The sequence below is a fragment of the Rattus norvegicus genome, chromosome 2 (assembly GCF_021556685.1).
Source record: "Rattus norvegicus strain SHRSP/BbbUtx chromosome 2, alternate assembly SHRSP_T2T, whole genome shotgun sequence".
Lineage (NCBI taxonomy): Eukaryota > Metazoa > Chordata > Mammalia > Rodentia > Muridae > Rattus > Rattus norvegicus.
This window is the reverse complement of record NC_141535.1, coordinates 172965028-172992077: the sequence shown is the minus strand read 5'-3', so window position 1 is coordinate 172992077 and position 27050 is coordinate 172965028. Positions and strand designations below refer to the sequence as shown.

The 27050-nt window shown below is 42.6% G+C and overlaps 1 protein-coding gene across 4 annotated transcripts in view; it reads left to right on the top strand.

Moving 5' to 3' along the window:
- Fhip1a (FHF complex subunit HOOK interacting protein 1A) overlaps positions 1 to 27050 on the top strand; it is a 252515-nt gene that overhangs the window by 17477 nt on the left and 207988 nt on the right. The window contains exon 2 of one of the 4 annotated variants that reach the window (XM_087628636.1): positions 18957 to 18989. The gene's annotated coding sequence lies outside the window, so the exon portion shown is untranslated. 4 annotated transcript variants of the gene reach the window in all.

Here is a 27050-nt window from a genome sequence, read left to right as displayed (position 1 = left end):
CAGCATTTTTGTATTAAGCGGAAAAAAATGGGTTTGCTTTGTAGAAGCTAAGAGTTAATTTGAAAAAGATCAAAGTAATTGATGGGTAACTACTTTTATCCTGAAGAATAAAATAGATAGGGTCACCATTTGAACTTCTATCCCTCAAGTGCTGGATTACAGGCACATGCTGCCATTCCTGGTAGTATTTGTTCCTCTAAAGTAGAGAAGGGCTGGGGAAATTGTTCAGTGAGTAAAGTACTTGCTGTATGTGTCCTGAGTTTAAATCTCCAGGATAAATGTTAGTCAGGCATGGTGGTGTGCCTATGATGATGTTGGTAGACATAGACAGAATCTCTGGAAGGCATTGGACTAAGCAGTCTAGTAGTCACAGCAGTGAATGGTAAAAAGAGACCTGTTACCAAGCAAGGCAAAACGACGGGATAGAGCCTAGGGTTCTCCTCTTCGTTCCACCAATTTACCACAGACACATGCCTATATTCACGAGTACATACAGCTATGTAGGTAGAATGTGATGATCTTAACAATGCCTTCAAGAATAGAGAATAAATTCAAAGATATAACAGTAAAAAAAGTCATATTATTGACTTACTATGGTCTTATGTGCTTTTCTTGGTAATTTTCATACTGAATTTTGCATTTTGTGGGTGTTAGAAACTGTCGTTGGAAAAATCTCAAAGTTATAGACTTTGTTGTGTTTTTGTTCCCAGAATTAGAATGCAGATGGTCTATTTGCCATTTATGTGAGAGCAGTAACATTCCCGATTCTCTTTGTTCATGCCGAGCCTGCTGTACACATTGCTTTGTATAAGTTTATGCAGTCTAAGAAAACCATTCTGAGCTGTCCAAAGTTTAAATACAAGGACAAGGGATAAGGGAAGTTAGTCAGCTAGCATGGTGGGGCTGCCCTTGAGGATTTGTTGAAGTCCTCACAGAAATGCCAGCACAGTGGACCTGCAGGCACCATTGCACCTTGTGTGCTCGTAACGTGTCCATACGATGGGCTTCTGCCAGCTCGGAAGCAGCAGCACTCCTTAAGAGTCTCACCAAGCCCCACCCACCCCCAGCATCTTCAACTCACTTTACCCTGCCCGTCTCATGTGCCCAGTGCAGGCTCGGTGTGAACAGTTTATGCTTCCCTCCCTCCAGCTCTGGTTATAAAATTACTCATGGCTTTTAGATCTGTTGCACTTGCTCCCAACTGCTATCTCATCTCGCTCCTATTAACTCAATAAACTCCTTAACTTCAGAGATCCCTTTGTCTAAAGAGTCTTGGTTTAAACTCTGCTTGGCTGACTACATTTTGAACTTACTATGTTCCCTCAAAGGATAAGTTGCAATAATTTCAGTTAATGATCTTAATTGGGTTTTTTTATCTAACTAGTTAATTAATTAGTCAATTAATTGATTAGAGACAGGACTTGCTATGTAGCCCAGGCTAGACTCCAACTCAAAACCTTTCCATGTCAGCTTTTCAAGTTCTGGGAATACAGCCTGGCTGATCATATCAGGGTAGTTAGCATTTTCATGTCAAGCATTTCTCAATCCTGTTTTTATGTAAGGAAGCCTTTGAACTCTTTTTCTAGTTCTTTATAAAACATATAATAAGTTGTAAACTCTAGCTACCCTGCATTGCTATAGAATGCTACTTATTCCTCTTATCCAACTGTATTTTGGTACCAAATGTGTCTGTCCACATTGCCCCTGCTCTTCCTAGTCTCTGGTAATTGTAATTCTACTGTCTTCTGTGAGATCAACCATTTATTTATTTATTTATCTGGCTTTCCCATATGAATGAGAGCATGTGATATTCATCATCCTTGAATCAGTTTTATCTTCAATTCTAGAACTGAGCAAGTCATCATTCTTTATTCTACTTTATTCTATAAAATAGAATGTATTGGATTGTCCAGGGAAAGGAGATTGGTTTTAGAGACGAAAAGAGCTTAAAGAAAGCAGAAACAGAATAAAGAAGTAGACTGTTCTTGTCAAGGACTGGCCAGTTAGCACCAGTTCTTACAGGTTCCTTCTTTTGCATAAGGATTAAAAACACAGGAAATTCATTATCATACCATTTGAAACTGGCCCATTTGGGAGATTGGAGTGTTAATCTCTAATCCTGTTTTTTTGGGTGGAGGACAAACAGCCCAGGCCAAGCTTAGAGATTGGGAGCTACAATGCAAGTGACTCCATTTTGGTTTTTAGCTTAGTCTGTTCAGGAGCTTAATTCAGAATAATGACTTCCTGTAGCTTTTATTTAAAATCATTGATGACGCTGTGACTCAGACTTACAGAGAAGCTGGACTTAGGGGAAGGCTGTGTTTTCTGGAGAGTGTGACACGGAGATGACTTATCAAAGGACTAGAGATATAAAAAAGAGTTTTTCCTGTGGGTTAAGGCTTAGACCTAAATCTTCGCAGTCTCTGTGGGCGTGGTAGTTGCTTACTAAACAGTTTATTATGAAACTTGATGGTGATTATTAGATCTCAGCTGTGCCATCGTTTCAGAATTATAAAATCATCCAGTTTATGGACCCAGCCATAAAAGAGAGACAAAATATCTCCGAGACAGAGCAGTTCCCTTTCGCTTGATTTGTTTTGTATTTTTAATAAATGCTTTTGTGCATGGAAGAAATATTTATTCGGTAATACTTCTGAAGGTGTGCATTGTTTTATTACCGAAGTGCAGCACAATTTTTCAGGAATTCATATGGTTACATAAAGTGAGATGCTAAGTTTTGTTTATTATTTTTATGCCTTTATTTGTCATCTAAAATATGATACAGAAATACCATAAATATGATGCAGAACGCTGATTGAAAAACAGACTTTAAAATCTGTATGATTTTATTGTTTGGTTTTCAATTGACCAGTAAGACACCCTTTGACAGGATCAAAGGTTACCTTCGAGGAGGTGTTGAATATGGAATATTTCATACCACTTTTTAAAATCTATTTCATGTGCTTAGAGGCTCTCAAGTCCATTCTTTTTTGTCTGTCTTTCTTACTCTCCTTGGTTGTTATGGTAACCTCTTCACTGGTCTCTTCCCATTGGACTTCTACCCTTAGTGGTAGACCAAGCTGTCAGTTGGGTCTCATGATGTCACTCTCCCTTTACATCCTGCTTTCCCCTGGAGTCTTGTTGGAGATTCTCATTGCATAATGTTTGCAAGCCTCCATGATTACCTTTCCAGCTTCATTCATCTCATATGACTCTGCCAGTAATGCTCAGTGCTTAAAGATTTCCACCTCTCTCTCAGCCCTTCTGACATGTCCTGCTGAGCCTGGGTGCATGCTGTCACTCCCCATGAGGTAGCGTCTTCTGCCCGGCTCTCCACATGCATCTCCTCCTCAGTCCTGTGTGTCCAGTTAATGTCGATTTAGCTCCCGCTCAACCTTATCTCTCAACTTTGTTATAAAGCTCCTTTATAATAACTGAATCTTACTGCTCTAGGCTTCTGCATCATCATGTGCCTGTTTTTCTACCACTGAATTTACTGGTTATAATTTATATTTCTATGTAAATTGGTTTTATATGTGACTATAAACTTCATGAGGGCAGATGGTGTCCTGTGTTTGCTCACTATCACTAGATCTTGGCTCTTAGCACATATTAACATCTCATAAGTGTATGACATGAAATAATGAATTGGATTCAGCTAATAGCCAGTTGATTAGTTGCACACACAATGCCAGTATCCAAGGTGCCGTAAAAAGAAGAATGGGCTTTCAAGAAAATAATGAAGCTGTCTACTCATTCCATGTCTGCGGTTCTTCAAAGTGGGCTTTGGAACATTTCTGGAGAATGATCTCTAGGAGGAGAGTCACCTGTCAGTTCTAGAACCCTTTGAAGATGCCGACAGATGCTCAGGCCCTTCTATGAAATGGAGCAGTATTTGCATATAACGTCTGCACACGCTCCTACACATGCTAAGTCGCCTCTGGATTATTTATGACATCTAATACGATGCACACTACATAAGTAGTTGTATGGTTCAGAGGTCACGTGGGGAGGACATCTATGTATATTCTGAATATTTTTTTCCCTCAAATACTTTCACTATGTGGTTAGTGGATTCCAAACCTACAGGCGCAGAGGACCAATTGTGGTTTACAAACCTCTTATAAAAGCACATAAGCTTTTGACAAAACACATGCTTTTGATTAAAAAAAATAATATCCATGTTGGAGATCCTCCTTATTTCTAAAAGTATGTCTAGCCTACAGACATCAAATTCCACATTCAAAGGACCAAATTTGCTACAGTTGAAAATGTAAAAGAATGTTTTACACATGAAGGCAGTCCTGTAAGAGTTGCATCTCAAATGTTTTCAGCATTGGCGGGTGTTTTTGTAATAAGGACATATGTAGTCTTTGAAGAGACATGGTTTTCAGATGCAATTTAATTTTATTCTGTTTTTGTTGACAATCTTTCACAGAGTCATTCTCTATGCAGGAGGGAAGTTCAGCTTTGCTGCTGGCCATGGGGTGGGCGGTGTGCTTTGTTTAAGTCATTCACTTCATCTTGGTACGCTGTGTTCTTCACGGGCAAATAAGTCTTGCAGACTTTCTGTTTTTAACTAGGAAGGCTTGCGATGTCTAAGGGTTGGAGAGATGGCTCAGCGGTTAAGAGCACTGACTGCTCTTCCAGAGGTCCTGAGTTCAATTCCCAGCACCCACATGGTGGCTCCCAACCATCTGAAATGAGATCTGATGCCCTCTTCTGGTGTGTCTGAAAACAGCTGCGGTGTATGCATATCATTAAATAAATAAATAAATAAATAAATAAATAAAAATAAAGAAGTTTAAATCTCACAGATGTTGAATTCTATGTTCAGGACAATTTCCTCTCAATGTGAACAAGTATAGAACATGTGCCACATTCCTTAGTTGAAAAGAATCAGGGTTTCTTGTCAAATTGTTTTATTCCAGATTATCGATTCAGTGCTCTGTTGACTTAGCTATAAGCATCTCACCTCCATTACCTGAGGCACTGCCCTTTTACCATCTGACTCTAGGGAGAAAGTTATCTGCATCCCTCTTTTCTCCAGCAGCTTAACTCAGTGCTGCTTTTAAAGCAGGAGCAACTGTGTCTTAAATAACACACTTTCCTTTTTGCATTTCAGCCCTTGGCACCTGTAAAAGCAACTATTGGTCATCATCTTCAAGTGGGCATTTGCCCTGGCTCTCTCCGTGCTGGTCACTGCCAGGCTGCAGTCTCTGCTAGGCAAACCCTTTGAGAAAACGAGCTCCCATCAACACAATTTAGATGCTTTCTCGGGAATGGGCAGCAGAGAAAGCTACCGTTTGGGTGGGAAGCCTTTAGTGCTCTGGCCAGGAACAAACATTCTTTGGACCTTTCATTCTGGTGTCCTTGTTTGCACCTGAGCCCCGGAAGGCACAATGTGCCTTTGCTCTTTGTTTCCCTTCCTGCTGCTGATAAAAGCTTACATATTCCTGCTGCTTTGCTTTTGACATTATTTCCTTCTGCAAATACATTCTTTGTGCCTGGCAATAATGTCAAGATTTGTGAGAGAATTTCTGCCCTTTTGAATTTGGTCTGCTGGAGAATGGTCCTTTGCTAAATATCAACTCGAGCAGGTTGTTATGCCTCAGTCAATAAGGCTGGTGAGAGAAATCCTTGACGTGTTGAGAGGACTTGCTTTGTTCTTTGCTTGTCTGTGTGAATTTCAGCAAGTCCTTCTGTGGTTAAGTTGCCACCTTCTGGTGCCCCGCTCACCTTCATCTGTGCGAGCCCAGGCCAGACATCCCTGCTTCCAAGTAGAATTGTCCCTGGACGGATTTGAATGATGTCACGTGTGTTTTGACTGAGATGCACTTACATTTCCATCTAGTCCTATTATATTGTTTTTTTTTTAATCTTCTATTCTTAAGCTGGGGTCATGTCATTATGTAATGTATTTGAGAGACACAGATCCCGTGCATAGCCCTTACCTGATTGTCCCTCTCTTTCCTGTGTGGGACACTAAAAGAAAGAGAATTACTCATTTGGGTGACATAGTGACGTCTAGGGAAATTATTTTGTGTTGGCTCCAGGAAGTCTCAAGAATGATGGCAGTGATGCGCTGAAGTCACTTGTGCCCACTAGTGAGTACTGAGTGCTGTGAGGTCATGAAAAGCTACTGGAGAATTAATGCTTTGTAAACACAATTCCCTCCTGCTTCAGATAATGACCTGCTCAAGTTGAGACAATGTATTTTACAATCTTGCAGACTTGAACTGGACGATTTAAAACTGGTAAGAAAGGAGTACTAAAGGATTCGGGTCTGGCCATCGAAAGCCAGTACACCGCATTGCATGACAGGTCTGCTAATCTTTTATGGAGGGAGCGGAGGTGGAAAGACTTTAACCAGTGGCAGAGCTGGCCTCTGAACCCTGACCTCTGACCTCACAGCGAGTGACCCAGCATACTCTTCTGGGCCACCTTTCCTCTGGCAGGGAGGTGTTATGATGGGAGCATCGGTTGGCCATGCAGCCCGGGAGAGAGCTAACTTTTCCCCTTCGGCTCTACAACACAAAACCAGAATGTTTACTGAGAGAAGCCAGACTCGGGTTTAGAAGATAAATTCGCAAAGTACTTGAGGTTTGGTCGAACCAACACGAATGTCAAACAGTGACTCTGCCTTCATGGAAATAAAGTTGTTTGTTCCGAGCCAAATATGAGTGATAACAGTTCAGGAACACAGATTCAAGTTACTATGAGTCAGGCGTTCCACTGGGGAAGACATTACATGAACTTTTGTACTCACAGAACAAAAGGAAGCCATAAGTCAATACCGTTAGCAGGGGGAGCATCCCTAGGTGGGATGTAGCACAGCAGGCGCCGTCTTCTGTAGCTTCAGATGTCCCCGAATCCTGCAGGGTTCTTAGTGTAGGGTTGGCGGGACTTAGAAGTATGCCAAGTTAAGGGATGCATTCTGAGAAGGTTGCCTATTAATCACGAGAATGGCTGGCCAGGCATAACAGTTAAGATAATTGGCTTTTGAATGACTGAATCAAGTCAGATATAGTGGTGCAGGCCTGTAATTCTACTATTCAGGAGGTTTGAGGCAGGGGGATCACAAGTTCAAGGCCTGCCTGTTGTGAGTTCAACACCTATTTGGGTAGTATAGTAAGATCTCGTCCAATAATAATAAGTTAATAAAAAGTTAAAAAAAAAGGGCTGGGGATACAGAGGAGTAGTAGAGAGCTAGCCTGGCCCCAAGTTCAGCATCCAGCACTGGGGGTGAAGGCTCTTGACCTACAACATTCCATCTCTCCATGGCCGTATATGATAGTCAGCCGAGATCAAATATCATGCAACATCTTTAATAGTCATCTTCTTCAGAGAACTGTATATCAGTATTCTGAGAGGACTTGCTGAGAAGTCTACTGAAGGCATAGTGTGTGCTAAGCACTACATGAGAGGCTAGAGAGGATGCCAAGACTATCAACTGTCAAAACTTAGGAAGCATATAAAAGTAATTCATATAGAAGGGAGGATTCATTCACTCCAGAGGACATGAGTGCTGTGCCTGCGATGTGCCAGGAATAGACACCATTCATTAACTCACCCCGAACTTCGATTGTCTACTATGTGCCAAATGTTCTTCTAGATGAGAACATGGCTAGCACGGTCTGTTTACTCATTGCATAAGCTGTGAAGGAGAGAACAGTAAATAAATAGGCAGGAAAAGACCCAAGCAATGGAGCAAGAGGACCTGTATACAGTGAGTGGGTGGATGTGTTAGATACTAAGATAATAAGGTTTTGTCCTGGCCCCGAGAGGCAGATGTGTAGACTGTAAACTTCTGTATGATCTCCTAGTCAGACAGACTGAAGTGAATTTGGTTTGGCTGGAGAGAAAAGCCTACTGTGGAAAGCCTGGGAGATCCTCATGAAGATACTGAAGGATGACTCTAAACACTGAGCTGACAGGACCAATGTGGACGGAGCGAGGGGCAGTATGAGAACTGGGCTGTCCAAGAGAGATCTGGAAAGATGTGATGATTAAACTGTGGACTGAGAACCCTGATTTAGTGCAGGGGGCTGGAGAAAAGGAGTTATTTCACAGGAGAGAGCTAAGGGGTTCTTCCTGGGTGTGGTGACATTTAAACTCGGCCATTAACCTGCAGAGATGAGGTGAGGCAAATATCCTATACTGGCGTTACCCTGAGCAGAAGCGGGTAGATGCAGCTTGTTTTGAGACAAGTAGACTTATGATAGCTCAAGGTGTGAGGAGGAAAAGCCACTGGGAGGTTTGGACTCAAAGAGCAGCTTGCTTCAGGAGTGCAGAGGACCTCAAGTGCGCCTCAAGAGAGGCCAAGATAGTTACAGTTTTTGAACTTTATCCTGGTGGCATCTTATAAATAAACTGCTGTGGAAGACAGAGGTGGTCAAGGGAGACCGTGGAGGCTTTCGTCACGATCCTGAGGAGTGGAGCCCTTCCTCTGCCTTCTGAGTCCTGGGATTAAAGGTATGCACCACCACAGCCTGGCTGGGAAGTCTTTTTAAAAATCTCATCTTCTGGTTCCGTCTCCTGGTACGGCTTGTTTAGAGTAAGCAGTAGGGAAAACCTTTGCATCCTTCGTGAGGAGTGCAAATGCTTGTTCCTGACAGAACGTCATAAGTAACTGTGCTTACATTTCCCCCAGGTTACTATGAAGCAGGGGCTCAGATTCTTTCTTGAACTGTCACTGTGTAGGTGTAGAACCCTATGGCCTCCATATCTGAATTCTGTTCCAATTTTTCATATTCAAACCTAGGGTCTTCTTTTCTATTCTAATTCTAATTTTCTTCCTGAATACTTTACTGCATTTCCTTTAAGCTCCCTTGAGTCCACTGTAGAAGCAGTGGAGGCTAAATAAATATGCTTTCTATGAGATATTTAGAATGCTCTGTGGTGGTTTGAGATATGTCCCCTGTAGTCTTGGGTATTTGAACACGTGGTTTCCTGTTGTTGGTGCCATTTGGGGAACTTCAGGTAGTGCAGCCTCCCGAGAGGAAGGCCACTCCTGTGAGTGGGCTTCTGGATGAAAAGCCTAGGCTACTTTCAGTTCTCTGTCTCTGCTTCATGCTTGTGGTTGAGGGTGTGAGCTCTCAGCTTCAGGATTCCGCCCTGTGCCTGGTGTTGCTGCCACGCCCCCTCCCCACTGCGACGGGCACATCCTTCTGAAATCATAAGCCCAAAGAAACTTTCCTCCTTACAGTGCCTTGTTCATGGTGTTTGGTCAGAAAAGTATAAATGCAGTTACAGATCAATACGTAAACACAAGACTCATAGTTTAAACGAATGCATATTGTTTTCCAAGTTCTTAATTGGTTATTTTCATAGTTGGTCTCTGTAACCCCAGACTGTAAGTGAAAGGGAAGATGATGCAAGGTGAGGCCAAGTTCATGGCAAATATTTGCATGCTGATCTGGTCCTCTCTGTCTCTTGGTCAGTTACACATCCCTGGGTATATGATTCTTTGCAAGAAGAACTGAAAAAAAAAGTGAAAAAGAAAGATCATTCATTCACAAGTGTTTGTGGTGGCTCCATTTGGAAACTTAGTGTTCATGTTATTGCTGGTTCAGAGGTAATCCTGATAGTTGAGCTATCTCAATACAGTATTGTTTTAGTTTCTAATCTGTGTATGCAGACCCTGCCTTAGGAGACTGCATAGCATTTCGGCATTGCCTACTTCTGGGTATTTTGTAGGCGGCTGAGTAGGTAAGAATTGTTTTCTTGCTGCCCACATTCCGCTATATAAAAAGAGATCTTTTTTAATTTAAAATTTTTTCTTTGTAAAAGGTACTGTTTCTCTCAGTGGTCAGATGACAAAGTAGATGCTATTATAACAAAAGCATTTTTAATTAAAATAGCCCAATAGGTAAGTAGTTAAATACATAAGCATATTAAATAAATACTTAACATTCAAATCACTAGTTGTGATGGCTACATTTATTCTGTAATTTCTTTATTACCTCAAGTTACTTTTTCTGGTCAGTTTTTCTTTTCTTTCTCTTCATTCTTTTCCTTTCTTTTTTGTTAATTAATTAATTTCGAGACAAGGTTTATCTGTGTATCCTTGGCTGTCCTGTCCTGGAACTCACAATGTAGACCACGGTGGCCTCAAACTCGGCGATCCTCCTGCCTCTGCCTCCTGCGTGCTGGGACTAAAGTAGATGAAACCTGGCATGGAGAGATGATTTGGCAGTTAGGAGCAACGTCGGCTCTTCCATAGGACCCAGGTTTAATTCGCAGTACCTACATTCCCAGTATCATCCTATAAAACTAAAAATTTCTAAATCGATACACTTTGTTTTAGACCGGTGACCTATTTTCTGTTTCTATGGAGGGTCACAATGTTTTTGTGATTTAATTTATACGAGGAGGAATGAGTTCAGTCTAACAACACAGTTGCATTTTCAGACCCTGGTGGAGTCTGATCCCAGCTGGAGAGGTGCGGTTGTCTGGAGGGGGTCAGCAGTGCTACAGTGTTTCCTTTGAAACAGCCACAGGCGGGGAGCTGAACACTCTTCTGATTGTGTGCATGTTAAACGGCCTGATTTTTTTTTTTAAACTGGAACTGCCCCTCTCCTTGAAAACTGATCACTGTTTAGTGTAGAAAAAAATATCCATAGGATTTTTATTACATTAAACAGAATCTTCTATTAGGAATCACAGGATACATTTCTTTCAGATCTCAGAATCAAAAGTAGTTGTTCTTTCCCTTGACCAACGGGTTTATTTTTACCCTGTGGACAGGAATATTAGAGCAGATCACATTTCTGTTTGCCTGTATACTGAACAAAAGCCCAGAGTTCATCCTTTTCTCTGTTCATCCCTGCAACGGGCAGTTTTTTTTTTTTTTTTTTTTTTTGTGGCTCTCACTTCTAGTGGCCACGGTTTGTGGCACACCTAACCTACCTTACTTCCTTAAAATCTGCTTGAAGACAGTGTTTCCAGTTCTATTCTTTGAAGTGCTTTGCACACAATTGGCACCTTGACAATGGCTGAATGAGTGTTAGTAATCTACTTAAAAATCGCTCTGTTCCTTGATTTAGCACAGTAGGAGGTTTGCTTGGCATAGGACTTGCCCAGGGTTCAGTCGCCGACATCTGCCCTAAGAGGTGGTGCTACAAGTTCAGCTTTTGAAATATGCTGAGGGTCATAGGACTTCCGAGGCTGAGAATACTTCGTGGGGTTGGGGTCATGTGGTAGAGTGCTTGTGTAGCATGCATGAAGCCCTGGGCTTGACCCCTAGCACTGCAGAAGTCAAGTGTGGTGGCTCACACTCCTGATCTTAGCATTTGGGAGACAGAAGCAGGAGGAGCTGAAGTTCATGGTCATTGTCAGCCACAGGAGGAGTTAGAAGCTCTGCTGGGCCAGAGACACTGGTTCATTCCCCCTCCCCCAAACAAACACCCCCCAAACAACCAATAAACAAGCAACAGAACTATTAGAATGTTGACTACAAGAGCTGAGGGCAGGCACTAACAAGGTTGGCCTAAGGGGTGGTTGTCAGGGGTGATTTCAGTTTATTATTACTGACAGGACAGTGTCTGGCAGGGAGTGAGTGAGTGTCCTGTAAGTGTTTGATGCTCTGTCCTTGCTTATGCCACTCGTGTAGTTAAAAACTTCATTACCTCACCTGCAAAAGGACTTGACCTTCCCTTTTCTGCTTTTGAAGAAGTTACTAGAGTGCTGGAGTCTTGGGTCTCCCTTCTGCTTTCAGCCTTCTTCTGCTCTAAGATGAGTTATTTAAACTTTGTGTGCCTCATATGTAAGGTGCTGTCTTTAATGCTGACAGTTCTTCAATGAGTGTTTAAGTCCCAACAGTTCTTCAGTTCTTTGATCTTGCCTTTGCTGAAGCAGGGAGGCTGGGGGTTGCTTCTGTCTGGCTCTTTGATCTGGGATGGCAGAATTCTAGCTCTGGAAGGAACATGGACCAATCACACTGCTCCTGGGACCCTTCTCTTAGCCTCCTAATCATAAAGTGTTTTTTTTCTTCCTTTGATATGATTTCTCTTTTTTAATAAAAGCATTTTTACATGCTATACAATGCTTTGTGTCTGTTCTCTCTCCCCCTGCTTGAACATAAATTTGACAAAGGAGGGGATTGTTGTCTTTTGTTTCAAGTGCCTGACATACAATAGGTGCATGCAGGGATTCAAAAATATTCTTGGATGATCAAATGGATGAAATCTTTTTATGATCAAATAGACACCGTTGAGTGGATATTTCTGTTAGTTTTTCACTTTTATTCTCTTCTGAAATAATTTGCTTTTCTGATTTCCATTAGTGACACCACCTTCTTGTCACCACCAGGAGCAAATCCCTGAAGGATGGGACAACCATGCCAGACAGCAAATGAGTTCATTTTCAGGAGGATGTGGACAGTCATATGGTCCATGGTTCTTCTGTGCAAGGTAGACAGGGCTGTCTTTTCAAACAGAACCTCAAGAACTATAACAGGAGGCAGCTGGAATCTATTTCAGTCTGCCAGCATTTCTCACTAACTCTTAGCTTCCCCTGGCTTCCCCTGCTATGCTTCTTCTGTCATAGGAGTTCCACTGGGGACTCCTTGTGGCTTCCACAGTCCGAGCTCTACGGCCAGGGTTTAGCTGCCAGAGCTTTTAGTGTCCTTTCCTAGTCTCCTGCCCAGGCCGGTGCCTCCTGAAGGGGCCTCGATCCCGCTTTTCACTGTGTCATGTGTGGCTTTGCTCCCTCCTCCACCTCAGACCAGTCCTTACTCAACTAAAGGAAATTTCCATCCCCCCACTTGCCGAAATCCCTCAGATCATGCCTGCGTACTCCCAAACACCCGTTAGTCTTAAACACCTCGTTTATTATTTATAATATTCATTGTCTCCCCAACTTAGGATTCCCTAAGAGGGACAATGGAGCAATGGGAGTGGGGAGCAGGGAATGGGACACAGTTCATAGCTGAGATGGAACCCGAAAAACTGTGCTACAAAACCAACCTGATGCAAGTGCCTTTCTAGCATCTCATAAAGTTTCAAGGGGACTAGAAAATTCTGAGATCATGCCCTTCCTACTTTTTGGGGGGGTATTAAAATATCCTTTTTTACATTACATGATTATTAAATATCTAACAGTAGTAATGGCTACAAATGAATTGTCTTTGCTTTGAGAAATAGGAAATTGGCAATGCAGCTGATCAAGTATGTGTGTAATGCACATGCGCACACATACACACATACACACACATACACACACACATACACACATACATACACACATACACACACATACACACACATACACACACATACACACACATACACACATTCACACACATACACACATACACACATACACACACATACACACACATACACACATTCACACATACATACATACACACATACACACACATACATACACACATACACACACACATACACACACATACACACATTCACACATACACACATACACACATACACACACATACACACATACACACATACACACATACACACACATACACTCACATACACACATACACACACATACATACACACATACACACACATACACACACATACACACATTCACACACATACACACATACACACATACACACACATACACACATTCACACACATACACACATACACACATACACACACATACACACATACACACATACACACATACACACACATACACACACATACACACACACACATACACATACACACATACACACATACACACATACACACACATACACACATACATACACACATACACACACATACACACACATACACACATTCACACACATACACACATACACACATACACACACATACACACATTCACACACATACACACATACACACATACACACACATACACACATACACACATACACACATACACACACATACACACACATACACACACACACATACACATACACACATACACACACATACACACACATACACACATACACACACATACACACACATACACACATACACATACACACATACACACACATACACACACACATACACACACATACACACATACACACATACACACACATACACACACACATTCACACATACATACATACACACATACACACACATACATACACACATACACACACATACACACATACACACATACATACATACACACATACACACACATACATACACACATACACACACACATACACACATACACACATACACACATACACACATACACACATACACACACTCACATATACACACACACATACACACACACACACATACACACACACACACATACACATCCCCAGCCTCTGGCCTGCATGGTCAGCTTTTGTTATCAGCTTGGGACACTTGGGAAGAGGGAACCTCAACTAAAGAATTGCCTCAGTCAGATTAGCCTCTCGGGCATATCTGTGAGGCATTTTCTTAATTGCTAAGCTAAGTAAAAGGGTCCACCTACTGTGGGTGGTGCCATTCCCGAGCTGTGTAAGAAAGGTAGCTGAGAAAGCCAGAGGAAGCAACCTGTAATCAGGATTCCTCCTTTGGCTTCTGTTTTAATGTTCCTGCTTTGAGTTCCTGTCGTGGCTTCCCTCCACGATGAAATGGAAGGCCAACAGACCCTTTCTTCTTCCCAGTTGCCCTTGGTCAGTGCTTTATCACAGCAACAGGGAAGCAGGCTAGAACAACCTCTTTGTGTGTATTTAAAGTAGTTCGCTGCTCTGTCACATCAGAGACCCAGAGTCCTGTTGGTTGCCATTCCCAGGAACATAGGCCTCCATGTCTTTACTCTGTTCAGCCATTTTTCAGGGTCCTGCCAACATTGGCTCAGGATTCCTGGACTATGGTCTGACTGTGCTTATCCAACCAGGAGATGAATGGATGTAACCTTCCCATATGCAAAACAGTCACCTTCCCTATGTGCAAAAAAGTTCTTCCCTTTTCTTGAGCTTTCAAGAATATATTTTTTCTTGTTCAGTGCAGATTAATCTAGACTGTAGCATCCTGTGCCCTTTATAAGTAAATCAGCTTTCTGCAGGTCACCAGAAGAGGAATTGTGCACAGCTTTCTAACTTCTCAGCGTATTCAAGCACCCAGCGAGGATACAGAAGACACTAATTTGCTCATTTTTTTTCTAAAGCTCCAACCATTTTTTCTCCTGCTCCCTCTTGTAAGGCAAGTTAACATTCTCCTCTTCTAATTGTTCCACAATTTCAAGTTTTCGTCGAACATTTCATCAAATTCACCATATATTTACTGTTGGGTTTGACATGCTAATTATTAGGAGCGTTTGATCACATAATTCTAATGATGTTCAACAGTATCACACAGCTCACATTTGTACAAAATGCTGTCAGAGTGACAGGCAGCAGCCGCCGAGACTGTGCTCCCACCGCACAGTTGCTGAGTGGAGGTTTTATAGGAGGTGTGTGTTGTAGAGAGCAGAGGTCTAGTCAAGGTGAAAAAAAAGCTTCAAAGCCTTAGAAAAATGTAGGACTCAACCTCCAAACTCAACGGCACCAGTAGTCCCCACTGGGAACATGCATAGGCCACAGTTCCAGCATCTTCTTCCTGCCCCCTCTCTCATTCTTCATTGTCTGCCTCTGGGTTGGCTCTTCTCTCAAGTTATCCGTACCCAATGACACCCCATAATGTTTTGGTTTCATGCACTTATTAGGGCCAATGCTTTTCATAAGTCAAATTCTCAAGACACAGTTTGATGGACTCACCCAGAGGATCCATTCCTTGGTGGGTTGCAGCCCTGGGTTCGGGGAATTTTGCAAGTTAGACATTGAGCAGCTTTCGGTCGGATATTGTGGCTCTTGACTGGGCTCCTTGTTATTAATCTGTTCTTTCACATGTCCTCATTTTTTGGTTCCACACTTTGAGAAATTTCGTTGCTATTATAGTGCTTTTTAAATCTTTTTTTGGCTATCATGTTTTATTGTCCACAATCATTTTGTTTTGTTGTGTCTTATTCTCATTTGATGGTTGCAGTATCTTGAGTCTGAGTTGTATGGTAGCTGTTCTTTTTCAAGTACTCCTCTGTGTTCACAATTCACTGTGCGGTGAGGGTCTACTTTCTGCCTGCTCCCTGTTACTGATTTCGATTGGTTGCCTGCTCATAATTAACCATGAGGCCCTGGGGCTGGGTCATGTGTGGCTTCATCAGTACATCAGTTTGCTGTGCAACAAAAGGGCTTGAGTTTGATCCCTAGCAGTCCTGTGAAAAGCCAGGTATGTGGTACCCACTTGTAATCCTGGCTCCAGGAGGCAGAGATGGCCTACTTCCTGGGAACATACACCACCAAGGTTGACCTCTGGCTTCGCACGCACGCACACACGCACACATCCCCCTTTCCTCCTTTTTTGTTCTTCCTTCTTCTGTAGGTCTTTCTTTACTTGGAATGTTTCCCCCCATGTCTGTCCATCTGTCTGCCCATCTGTCCATCCGTCCATCTGTCTGTCTGTCTGTCTGTCTGTGCCTGCCTGCCTGCCAGTCTGTGTCTATGTCTTTGGCATAGTATCGGAATATGTGAAAGCCAACTCTGTTTTACTTTCAGATGTCCCAAAGATGAAGGATTTATTCTGAATTGTAAAATTCACATCAGAGCCCACATCTCACTCCTCACTGCAGTCCGTTCAATTTCTTTAGACATGAGTGTTGATATGTTTGGTCTGTCAGTTGTTCAAGGACTTTGGTTGGAGAGGGGGAGGATGTTGGGAATGTTAACACTCATGACTTCCACCCTCTTTCCCATCCTGTATGCTTCTCTCCTCTTTCCCACGGATACTTACTTGTTGGCTCGCCTAGAGCGTGCTGGTTCTGTCCACCATGGCCTTGGGCAGTAGCTCTCTTCCGTCACACTGTCAGCACCTTCCCATACTCTCTTTTGTTTTCCAGAAAAATTTTTTTGAAAATTTTTGTCCATTGAAGAGTCACTTTTGGGTCAGTGAGAGGGTTTAGTGGATAAAGCTTTTTGCTGCCAAGTCTAACAACCTGAGTTCAGTCACCAGGACTGACGTGGTAGAAGGAAATGACCATCTCCTTCAGATTATCTCTGCCCTCACACAGGAGCCGTGGGATATACTTCTCCTGTACAAACACACACACACACACACACACACACACACACACACACACACACACACTCCTGTACAAACACACACACATACACACACTCCTGTACAAACACACACACACACACACACACACACACTTAAAAACTTAAAATTATCTCGAAATATCCGCTTTCAAACCTATGGAATTTTTCTGTTATTATTATTAATTATTATTTCATTAGGAACTCAGGAGGGGCAAGCAGACCACCAGGCATACTTACTCAGTTGTTCCTTTGAGAAGTAGCCCTTGATATTGGCTTTAAACATGCTTCGTTTTTATTTAGAGAGAGTATTGTATTCATTCTCATCCCCCCCCCCCCCCCCCCCGTCTCCAGGACGACTTTTAGAAGTTATTTCTCTCCTTTTACCCTATAGGTTATAGGGTTAGACCTCAGGCTGTCAGCCTCAGTAGCAAGTACTTGTACCCACTGAGCTACCTTGGCAGCCATGTTGGCCTTTAGACTGAGAAACATGTATGTAAACTCACATAAATGAATGTGTAGACGGGGCGTGAGAGTCTATGCCTGTTAGCCTGGCATCTGCGAGGCAGAGCACTGCTACCACCAAAACCGTCAATGACGGTACTTGCAGAACTTACAGGAAACTAGGAAATGAGCATCAGTCCCTGTGCCTGTGGCTTAGGAAATGGAGTTCTCTTTTGTCATCCCCAGCCGCTCTCACATTTCCTCTTTGGGTATCAGATTCGTATCCACGTTGCCTCCTGGGATGACGATTAGCCTTCATTTTTTAGACATTCTCTCTACAATTTTTTCTTTCGTTAGAAAATGGATTTGCCTCTTGTGTGTTGCTTCCAAACAATATAATGTTTAATTTTAGCTGCCTTTTCTCTCTCTACAAATGGATGCAGATGGCATGTCCACCTCTCTGTTTTGCTGTTTCGTTTAAGTTGTATCTTGAAGTTCTTCTATTTATTCATGAAGCTGCCTTTTATCTAATTTTTTCACTCTGACGGCTGCACTGTAGGCAGTTCCTCTTAGAGATTGATTGTCTGATTTTCTTTTTCTTTTCTTTTTCTTTTTCTTTTTTTCAGAGCTCGGGACCGAACCCAGGGCCTTGCGCTTGCTAGGCAAGCGCTCTACCATTGAGCTAAATCCCCAACCCCTGTCTGAGACTTTCCTATGTAACTCCTGTATTTACTTCATCCTCCCTGCCCACTCCCCGCCTATTTCTTCCCAAATTCCCAGCTTCTTACTCTTCAGCTACAATCGCTACAGATATGTATCTACGTCTATAATGTAACCTGCTGAGGGAATTTAGGGTTGGCCATCTGTGCTCAGGGCTGACATCCTGGGATTGGCCAACCTATCTGGAGTTCATCCTCGGAGGAGACTGACTTCTTCCTCTAACAGCTAGGCTTGCATGTGTTTATGGGCTAGGGAGATGACTCAGTTGGTAAAATGTTCACCTTGCAAGTATGAAGACCTGAGTTTGATCCTCAAAACCCATATAAAAAATGCTGGGTGTGGTGGAAGGTCTAATCCTTTATAATACCAGCTCTGGGGAGACAGAGACAGGTAAATTCCTGGGGTTTCTTAGTCAGCCAGACACTCTATCTCAAAAAAAATGGTGGAGACAGTGTCTGAGGAATGATTCCCGAGGTTGTCTCTGGCCTCTACATACTTGTACACCTGTATATATACATGCACCTGCATGAACATGTAACTACATGAAAACTTACATGTATTTATATATACAACATGTGCAATATGTATTTATACGTACAACAATCTATGCATAGTGACTGACTTGCTAATTTGCATATGCATTACTTCATAGTTTTGGGAGAATGCACTCTCCTTTGTCCTTTAGCTGGGGATGGAACTGAGGCCTCATGAATTCTAGGTAAGCCCTCTTCATTGAGCTCCACCCTCTGTCCAGCACTTCTCAAGAATACATTGTTGCTAACTATTGTCACCATGTTATATAGCAGATCTCTTGAACTTAGTCATCCTAATTGAAATCTTTATCCTTTGACCAATCTCTCCCTCCCTATCTTTTTGAAAGAGGACAGATTTCCTCCCAGGTGCACACAGAGTGCTGCAACCCAGTCCTTCAGTTCTTCAGCCCAGTGGCTTCACTTCCTACAGTAACTGCCTCACAGGTTATAGGCTCAGTACCACAAGCTTACTCTCATTTCAAATGCCAGTTGCAGGTAGGGCCACCAGGTCACCAACAAGTTCTGTCCAACTTGGCTACAATCAGAGTTCCATGAGGGAACGCTGACAGTTGCCAACTTTTCACAATAGCATGTGAAGTGTACAAACCAATATCTGGATGGCATGAGTGAAGTCTGAAAGGGTCTGAGCTTGGGAGCACCTCTCTATTTTGTGGGACTTGGGGCTTCTCCTCATTTTCCTCATTCTCCATCATATGGATGTGTTCTTGTTCACTTGTGAGGGAACCCTCCAAACTCTGTTGTTTAATGTTTTTACCATTTTTACTGTACGTACTCGGTTAGCTCATTGGTCATTGGTGGTGTTTTTGTTTTTGGTTTTTTTTTGTTGTTTTTGTTTGTTTGTTTGCTTGTTTTTGAGATGCAGTTTTGCTGTATATGGAGCCCAGATTGTCTTTGAACTTAAGATCTGTTTCTACAGCCTCTTGAATGCCACCATGCCTACACTGTAGTCTTGTCTCTTGCCTCTGTTCTTTCCCCAGAGGCCATGGATTGGAGCACAGGAAGGTCAGGGTAGAGGAATGGGGGAAATTGTAATCCAGTGATGATGGGTCACATCCTCTATCCTCCAAGAACCCCTCAGCTCATCACAGATTTCCAAGAGATACCTCTCTCACCCCATCCATTACAAATTCCAAAGGCTCTAAGAATTCCTGTGCAAGGAAATCAGGGAGGAAGTGCAAATATGTCTCTCTGCTTAAAAAAGATCCCAGCTGTGTCCTGTGGATGGATATTTGTGTTGGTGTAGCTTGTTGTGCTCATGAGGTAGATTGGTATGGACGGCTTTTCTGCTGCATGCATTTCTTTAGTGTATCAACCTCGGAGTAATTCGCTGGGCAGCTCCAGCTGGCCCGAGTCTCACCAGCCTCTGGAATGCTAGGAGTATAGGTGTACACCACCAGGCTTGATATATATATATATATTTTTTTTTTTCTTTTCAATTTTTCGGAGCTGGGGACCGAACCCAGGGCCTTGTGCTTGCTAGGCAAGTGCTCTACCACTGAGCTAAATCCCCAACCCCTATATTTTTAAACTATGTTTTTTCCATGACTATTTTTAAAGTGTAGTCAGTTCTCTGTATTTGTGGATGTCACATCCTTGGGGTCTCAGGCTAAATATATTGAAAGAAAAAAATTGTGTACGTCCTGAGCATGAACACATTTCTTCTCATTACTCTGAACACCAGACCATAGGAAACATTAGCACAACATTTCAATGTGCTAGATATTACATGTGATCTAGAGGAGACTTAAAGTGCACTGGAGGAGTGTGCCAGCACCTCACCGTGTCATGTGAGGGGCCAAAGAACATCTGCCTTTACTCAAAATCCTTCCAAATTTGGAGTTTTCTAGATTCCAATATGGAAAGATAAGAAACAGTGAAGGGAGGTGGGAAATGGTACAAATATAAAAATCCAAGTAGCCAATAAATATATAAAAATAACCAATACATGTGTGTGCATGCACACACACACACACACACAAAGACACACACATGCACACACGCATATACACACGCAAGCACACACACACACACACACACACACACACACACACACACAGTATATGTTACATCCATGAGTTCCTGTAAGGAGAAATAGCCAAAAGACACCACTAAAAAAGAAAATAACTTATGTGACCTTCTCTGAGTCAAATTAAAAAAAAAAACAACATAACAAGTACATCAAAAGTACTTTTATTGCTTTGCTGGAATTGCTATGAGCAGACATTTCATAAAAGGTTTAAGTGTGTTTGCTGATTAGTGATATGAAGTCCATGAGTGGCCTCTGCATATGTGTATTTCTTTTGTATGTAGCCCAGCCTGGCCTGGAACTTGCCATGTAGACAAGGTTGCTTTAATTTGCAGTCAGTCCCTTGCTCCAGTCTCTTGAGTACTGGGACACAGGCACGAGCCACCATGCCTGGCTTGAAAGGAAGTTGTTTGATTTAAAGTAATTTCTGTACATTGTAAGACGTGAAAGTATAAAATAAAAATGGAACCTCATTTAATAATTTAATTCAATAGTTTATATATATACCCTTGCTATGTTTTTTTTTTTAATTTTACTCAGAGAAGGTCACATACGTTATTTTCTTATTAGTGGTGTCTTTTGGTTATTTCTTCTTACCAGAACTCATGGATCTAACATATACTCTCTCTCTCTCTCTCTCTCTCTCTCTCTCTCTCTCTCTCTGTGTGTGTGTGTGTGTGTGTGTGTGTGTGTGTATTGGTTATTTTTATATATTTATGGGCTATTTGGATTTTCGTATTTGTATCATTTGGCAACTTTCCGTTGCTGTTTCTTATCTTTTTTGTATTGTTTGTAAGTACTCCTAATTCGTTTCTATTTTAGGGTGCTGAAGCTTGAACCCCAGGCCTTTCATATGCTGGGCAAGTGCTTCCTTTTCCACAGCTCTTACTTATCTTTTATATTAATAAAATTCACATTTACACTGTAGATATTTCCCCAGATTCCCTTTCAGCTTTGTCTTTGCTGTAACTTTTAAAAATATGCATATGTTCATGTGTGTGTGCACACACACATATAGTTCAATACATTTGAACTATAATTTTAAATAGGAGGCTGAATCTAATGAACCTGTTGTTTTTTCTGGCTTTTTGGCCAATGCTATGATAGTTTTCTTTTCTAGAATGTTCTACTTCCTCCACATCTTTGCATAAAGAACCTATGAAAATAGAGCCAAGGAGCTAGCTTCCTCCTGCTGATCTGTTGACCACTCATAACTGGCTGAATTTTTTTCTCATGTTAGCAGGGGAACACATGTATTTAGAACTTTAATTCCACTAAAATTCAAGTACATCAGATGACAGTTGTTATAACAGAGCCTTTTCTTTCCAGTTGTATGTGTAAGTCAAACCTCACAGGCCTCCTTTCATCAGTGAGTCTCGTGGAAATCAATGTGTGAATCTGGTTAACGGTGCTCTTAAGGGAGATGTTATTGAATGTGAAGCTTAGGCTGTTGCTTTATGCCAACACTCATTTGAAAAATGCCTGGGTTTTCAGTGCCGGTGCTGCCAGACCAACATGCGTGTGATCCCGGGAAGTCCGAGCACGCCAATGAAAGGAAATGTGCACCCTGGGCCTTCGGCCTCAGCCAAGTTTTTCAGTTTTTAAACACCGTGGGTTTTTTTTTTTCTGATTATAAAAGGAATACGTATACGTTCTAGAACATCTTGAATATTTAGAAAGAATTTAAAAAAGTACTGAGTTCTCATCAACTGTGGAAATTGCCATGCATTTCTTTGTAGTCCCTCGGGCAGACGTTGGAACACGTATGTCTGCACCGACATGTGTAGCTCTTCTACAATGTCAGCATGTGGTTGCAAACTTTTACTTGCTATTATGGCAAAAGCATCTTTCCATGCCGCTGCGTATTATCCTGCGCAAGTCTGTTACTCAGCTGTGCAGCTCTCAGGAATCGCCTAACTTCCCTGTGCCTTACTGTAGTCAGGATAATAATACTAATAGCTCCCTCACAAGTCTATAAGCGTTAAATTAGTGTAATGCCTACAATGAACTTGTTCACATATTTAAAATATTTGGGACAGACGACATATTTTGAGTGCTTTGGATCTCTTCCTCGTTTTCTTCCTTTTGTCTGAGGTAAGGTTTTGTACGTAGCCCAGTTGGTCTGAACTAATCATCTTCTTGAGGTTACAGGTGTGTGTCACATGCCCAGCAGGTTAGTGCTATCCTTACTTAATAACATGGTATATAATTGTTCTGTAGTATTTCATCATGTGAATATATGGTAATATATTTAGCACCTATTTACTGGACACCTTTTAAATTTGTAGATAATTCTTTTAGGGCTGTATTTCCAGGGAATGCCGTAGAACTGGACACCCGGGCTTTTAGGCACAATGCAATGTCCTTTTGATTTTGTTGTGGGTGCGTGATAAAATTTGGTCTTTTAACTGTTGCTGGTCAAGGCAGTGGATCCCCCAGAGGGTTCATGTTGGCATTAGGCTGCTCTTGATTATGGCATTTTACCTCTGAGGCACATTTGGAGCCAGTCTCATTACGGATGGGGAAGACTGCCATCTCCTGTCTTCTCTATGGGCCGAGGAATCTGTTCTGGAAGATGACAGTGGACCTGCAGATGTCCCCTGTAGGGGATGTAGCATTCTGTAGACTGGATGGTTTCTCTGAAGAATAGGGAGGCTGGTGAGCTGTGGTGGGCTGATTGCCTTTCTTCCCCTGTATCACATGGCTGTGTATTGGTGGCTGTGTTTGTTTTAAACTTTCATGGACTTGAAAAAATCACAGTCTAGGGAAGGAAACAGAACAAGGTTTAGGCAAATCAGGCCTCAGGACTCTGAAGCAGAGTTTATAGTTAAAGCACCCTGGGAGGCGCAAAGGTGATAGTCAAACGCAAAGCACCCTGGAAGGCACACAGGTACTTTCCTGGGAGCATTTTTAAAATCACAGAGATTGATCTTGATGTTGCATTACAACTGCTTGAAAGATTAGTTACTGAAGTTGGATTGGGAATACTTATGAATACAGCCCTCCATGTTCAGCTTGTTTGTGACCATGCAGACCACGTGTTTTGTTTTGCTTTCTCACTTACATGTTTACTCTCACCCCAACAGCGATTCTTCTGCCTAAGACTGGCAAGCCTCACACCATCTTTTTCTGTGCTTTGAGACAGAAAGAGCGGCTGGGTATCATTCGGAGGTCAAATCCCAGACACCCCTGACTCCTCCCACCAGCCATTCAAAACCCCAATTTGTGCAGATGACAACTTGACCTCTAAGCCACTTAGCTCTCTAATTAGTAGTTCACCGTGTTAGGGAAACAGCAGCAGGAGCATCACGGGATCTAGTAAAATTAACTTTACACACACAACTCATATTTTTCTTTATGCAATTTGTATGCCAACTGGTTTGAGGTTTCACAGAAATATAATTAGAGCTATTGAAGCCAAAGATGTTTCCCCTGTTATTAGCCAGTCTTCAGCATCACTGTGATAATAGCATCTTGTCTAAGAAGACTGGAAGCCCTGCCAGGGCTTTGTGGGTGCTATAAACTGAGACAGCCACAACTGTCATTAAAGGAGGGCAGGTCATCTCTTGGCAGGGTTAGCTACTCCTGCCTTGCAGTGTTTGTTGGCTTAATTCTCTCTGGAATAGTAAAACTGGGTGTTCCAGTTTCATTTCTGTTGCTGTGATAAAGTTCCCTGACAAAAAGCAACCAAAGGGAGAAAGGGTTTATTTCAGTTCACAATTCCTGTTTGTGGTCCACCATTGTGGGAAAGTCACACAGAAGGAGCTTGAGACAGTTGTTTATATTATGTCCACAATCAGAAGCAAAGACAGGTGAGTACATAGAAGCTCGCTTGGCTTGCTTGCCGGTGCTAAGCTGGACTTTCCTACTCTAAAACAGTTCAGGACACCCTCTCCCCACTCTCACCCAAGACTAGGGAATGGCACCACCCTCAGTGGGCTGATTCTTCCCACTTGAGTTAATTAAGACAATCTTCACAGACATGCCCATAGGTCAACCCAATTTAGAAAATCTTCAGTTAAGTTTTCACAAGTGATTCTACGCTGTGTCAGGTTGACAATTATCTAACTATCACACAGACATTGCAAGCCTATACCAGAAACTACAGAGGGAGTACACATGGACAGCCTCAATGTTACAAAATGCCACTCTTTCAGGTCCTTGCATCTTCTTCACAGAGCTGGTCAAAAAGAAAGCATTTTCTTTTCCCGAGCGGTAGTGTGTTGTGGAGTCTCACCAGCCGGCCTGACTTTAGTCAGGTGGACACAGTTCTGCTTTGTTACTGTATAGAATACAGTGATGCTTCCTAAAGGCAGAGGAGCAGAGGGTTGGGCTGACTGCACTGTTCATTAATTGACTGGTGCGTTGTTTACCTTATGTTTAACAAATAGGGATTACGGTTCCTCTGTGTGTTGAAAGCTCAGCTCTGTGGAGACAGGTAAAACAAACATAAAAACAATTCTTGTTGAGAGCAGTCTGGAAGTCTAGACAGAACCACTAGTCTAATTGAACAGCCCACCTGGCAGCACAAAGGAACCGTTCTCTGTTCTAAACCTTAGTTCTGGGGAATGTAAGGACTACACTGGTCACAAAGAGGACCACCAGGTCAGAGGAGGAAGCAAGGCCAGCAGAGGATGATTAGCAGGTACAGCTACGTTCAGCATACGTGCTCTCAACCCCTTCTTACTGGCCCTCTGGGGAATCTGCCCTGGTTCTCTAAGAGTTAAGTACATTATTGTGTAAAATGCATAAATAAACACATACATCTCATGATGAAGTCCCTGCTCCCATAGAGTGACACAAAAGGAAGCTGGACCTAATGCTACAGGCCTGCAGTCCAACAACAGGGGAGCTGAGGCTGGACCTAATGCTACAGGCCTGCAGTCCAACAACAGGGGAGCTGAGGCTGGACCTAATGCTACAGGCCTGCAGTCCAACAACAGGGGAGCTGAGGCTGGACCTAATGCTACAGGCCTGCAGTCCAACAACAGGGGAGCTGAGGCTGGACCTAATGCTACAGGCATGCAGTCCAACAACAGGGGAGCTGAGGCTGGACCTAATGCTACAGGCATGCAGTCCAACAACAGGGGAGCTGAGGCTGGACCTAATGCTACAGGCCTGCAGTCCAACAACAGGGGAGCTGAGGCTGGACCTAATGCTACAGGCATGCAGTCCAACAACAGGGGAGCTGAGGCTGGACCTAATGCTAGAGGCCTGCAGTCCAACAACAGAGGAAGCTAAGGATGGACCTAATGCTTGAGGCCTGCAGTCCAACAACAGAGGAAGCTAAGGATGGAATCCCAAGTGAGCCCTTTCTCTCACTAGAGAATATCTTCAAGGACAGATTGGGCAACATAGTGACATCTGTCTCAACACTAAAAATTAAAAAATAAAAAAAGAGGGCTGGGGATAGAGACATCTAACATGTCTGAAGCCTTGGGTTCAATCCCAGTATTACCCAGATCAATAGACTAATAAGTGAACTGCTTGTAATCTGGCCACCTGGAAATAACCATCGTTTGCCCTCCTTGTGTTTTAGTGTTTGAAAGTGAACAGCATTATGTATACATTTTAATGTGATTCTGGAGTTAGACGCCAGGGGCTTGTGTAGCCTGGGGCAGCACTTTATCCCTAGCTTTACCTCCAACACTAAATAATTACATTTTTAAACATGATTCCAGGGCTGAGGAGATGGCTTGTGCTGCACAAACTTGAGTTTGCCTCACTAGAACCCACATGTAGGTTGGTCCCAGTAGTGTTGGCATCTACAATCCCTGTCTACCTCTACCAGAAGATTGGATGTAGAGAAAGGAAAGTGGGAGGCAGAGACAGAAAAGGGCACTTAAGGTTGTCTGTCCTCTGATCTCCACTCATGTGCCCCCCCACAAGAGAGGGGGGAGGGAGAGAGGGAGAGAGAGAGAGGGAGTGAGAGAGAGAGAGAGAGCGAGGGGGGAGGGAGGGAGGGAGAAAGAGAGAAAGGAAAAAAGAGGGAGGGAGGGGGAGAGAGAGAGAGCGGGAGCGAGCTTTTAATGAATAGATGTTGAGAAATGATAGAAGAGATGGAGAATTTCCTCCCCTTTTGCTTTTCTCTGTGATTGTTTCACTATGTATAGCTCAGGCTGCCTCCGTCTCCCAAGTGCTGGGATTACAGGTGTACATCACAAGGAAAGTTAATTAATGATTGGATGGATAAATGTTG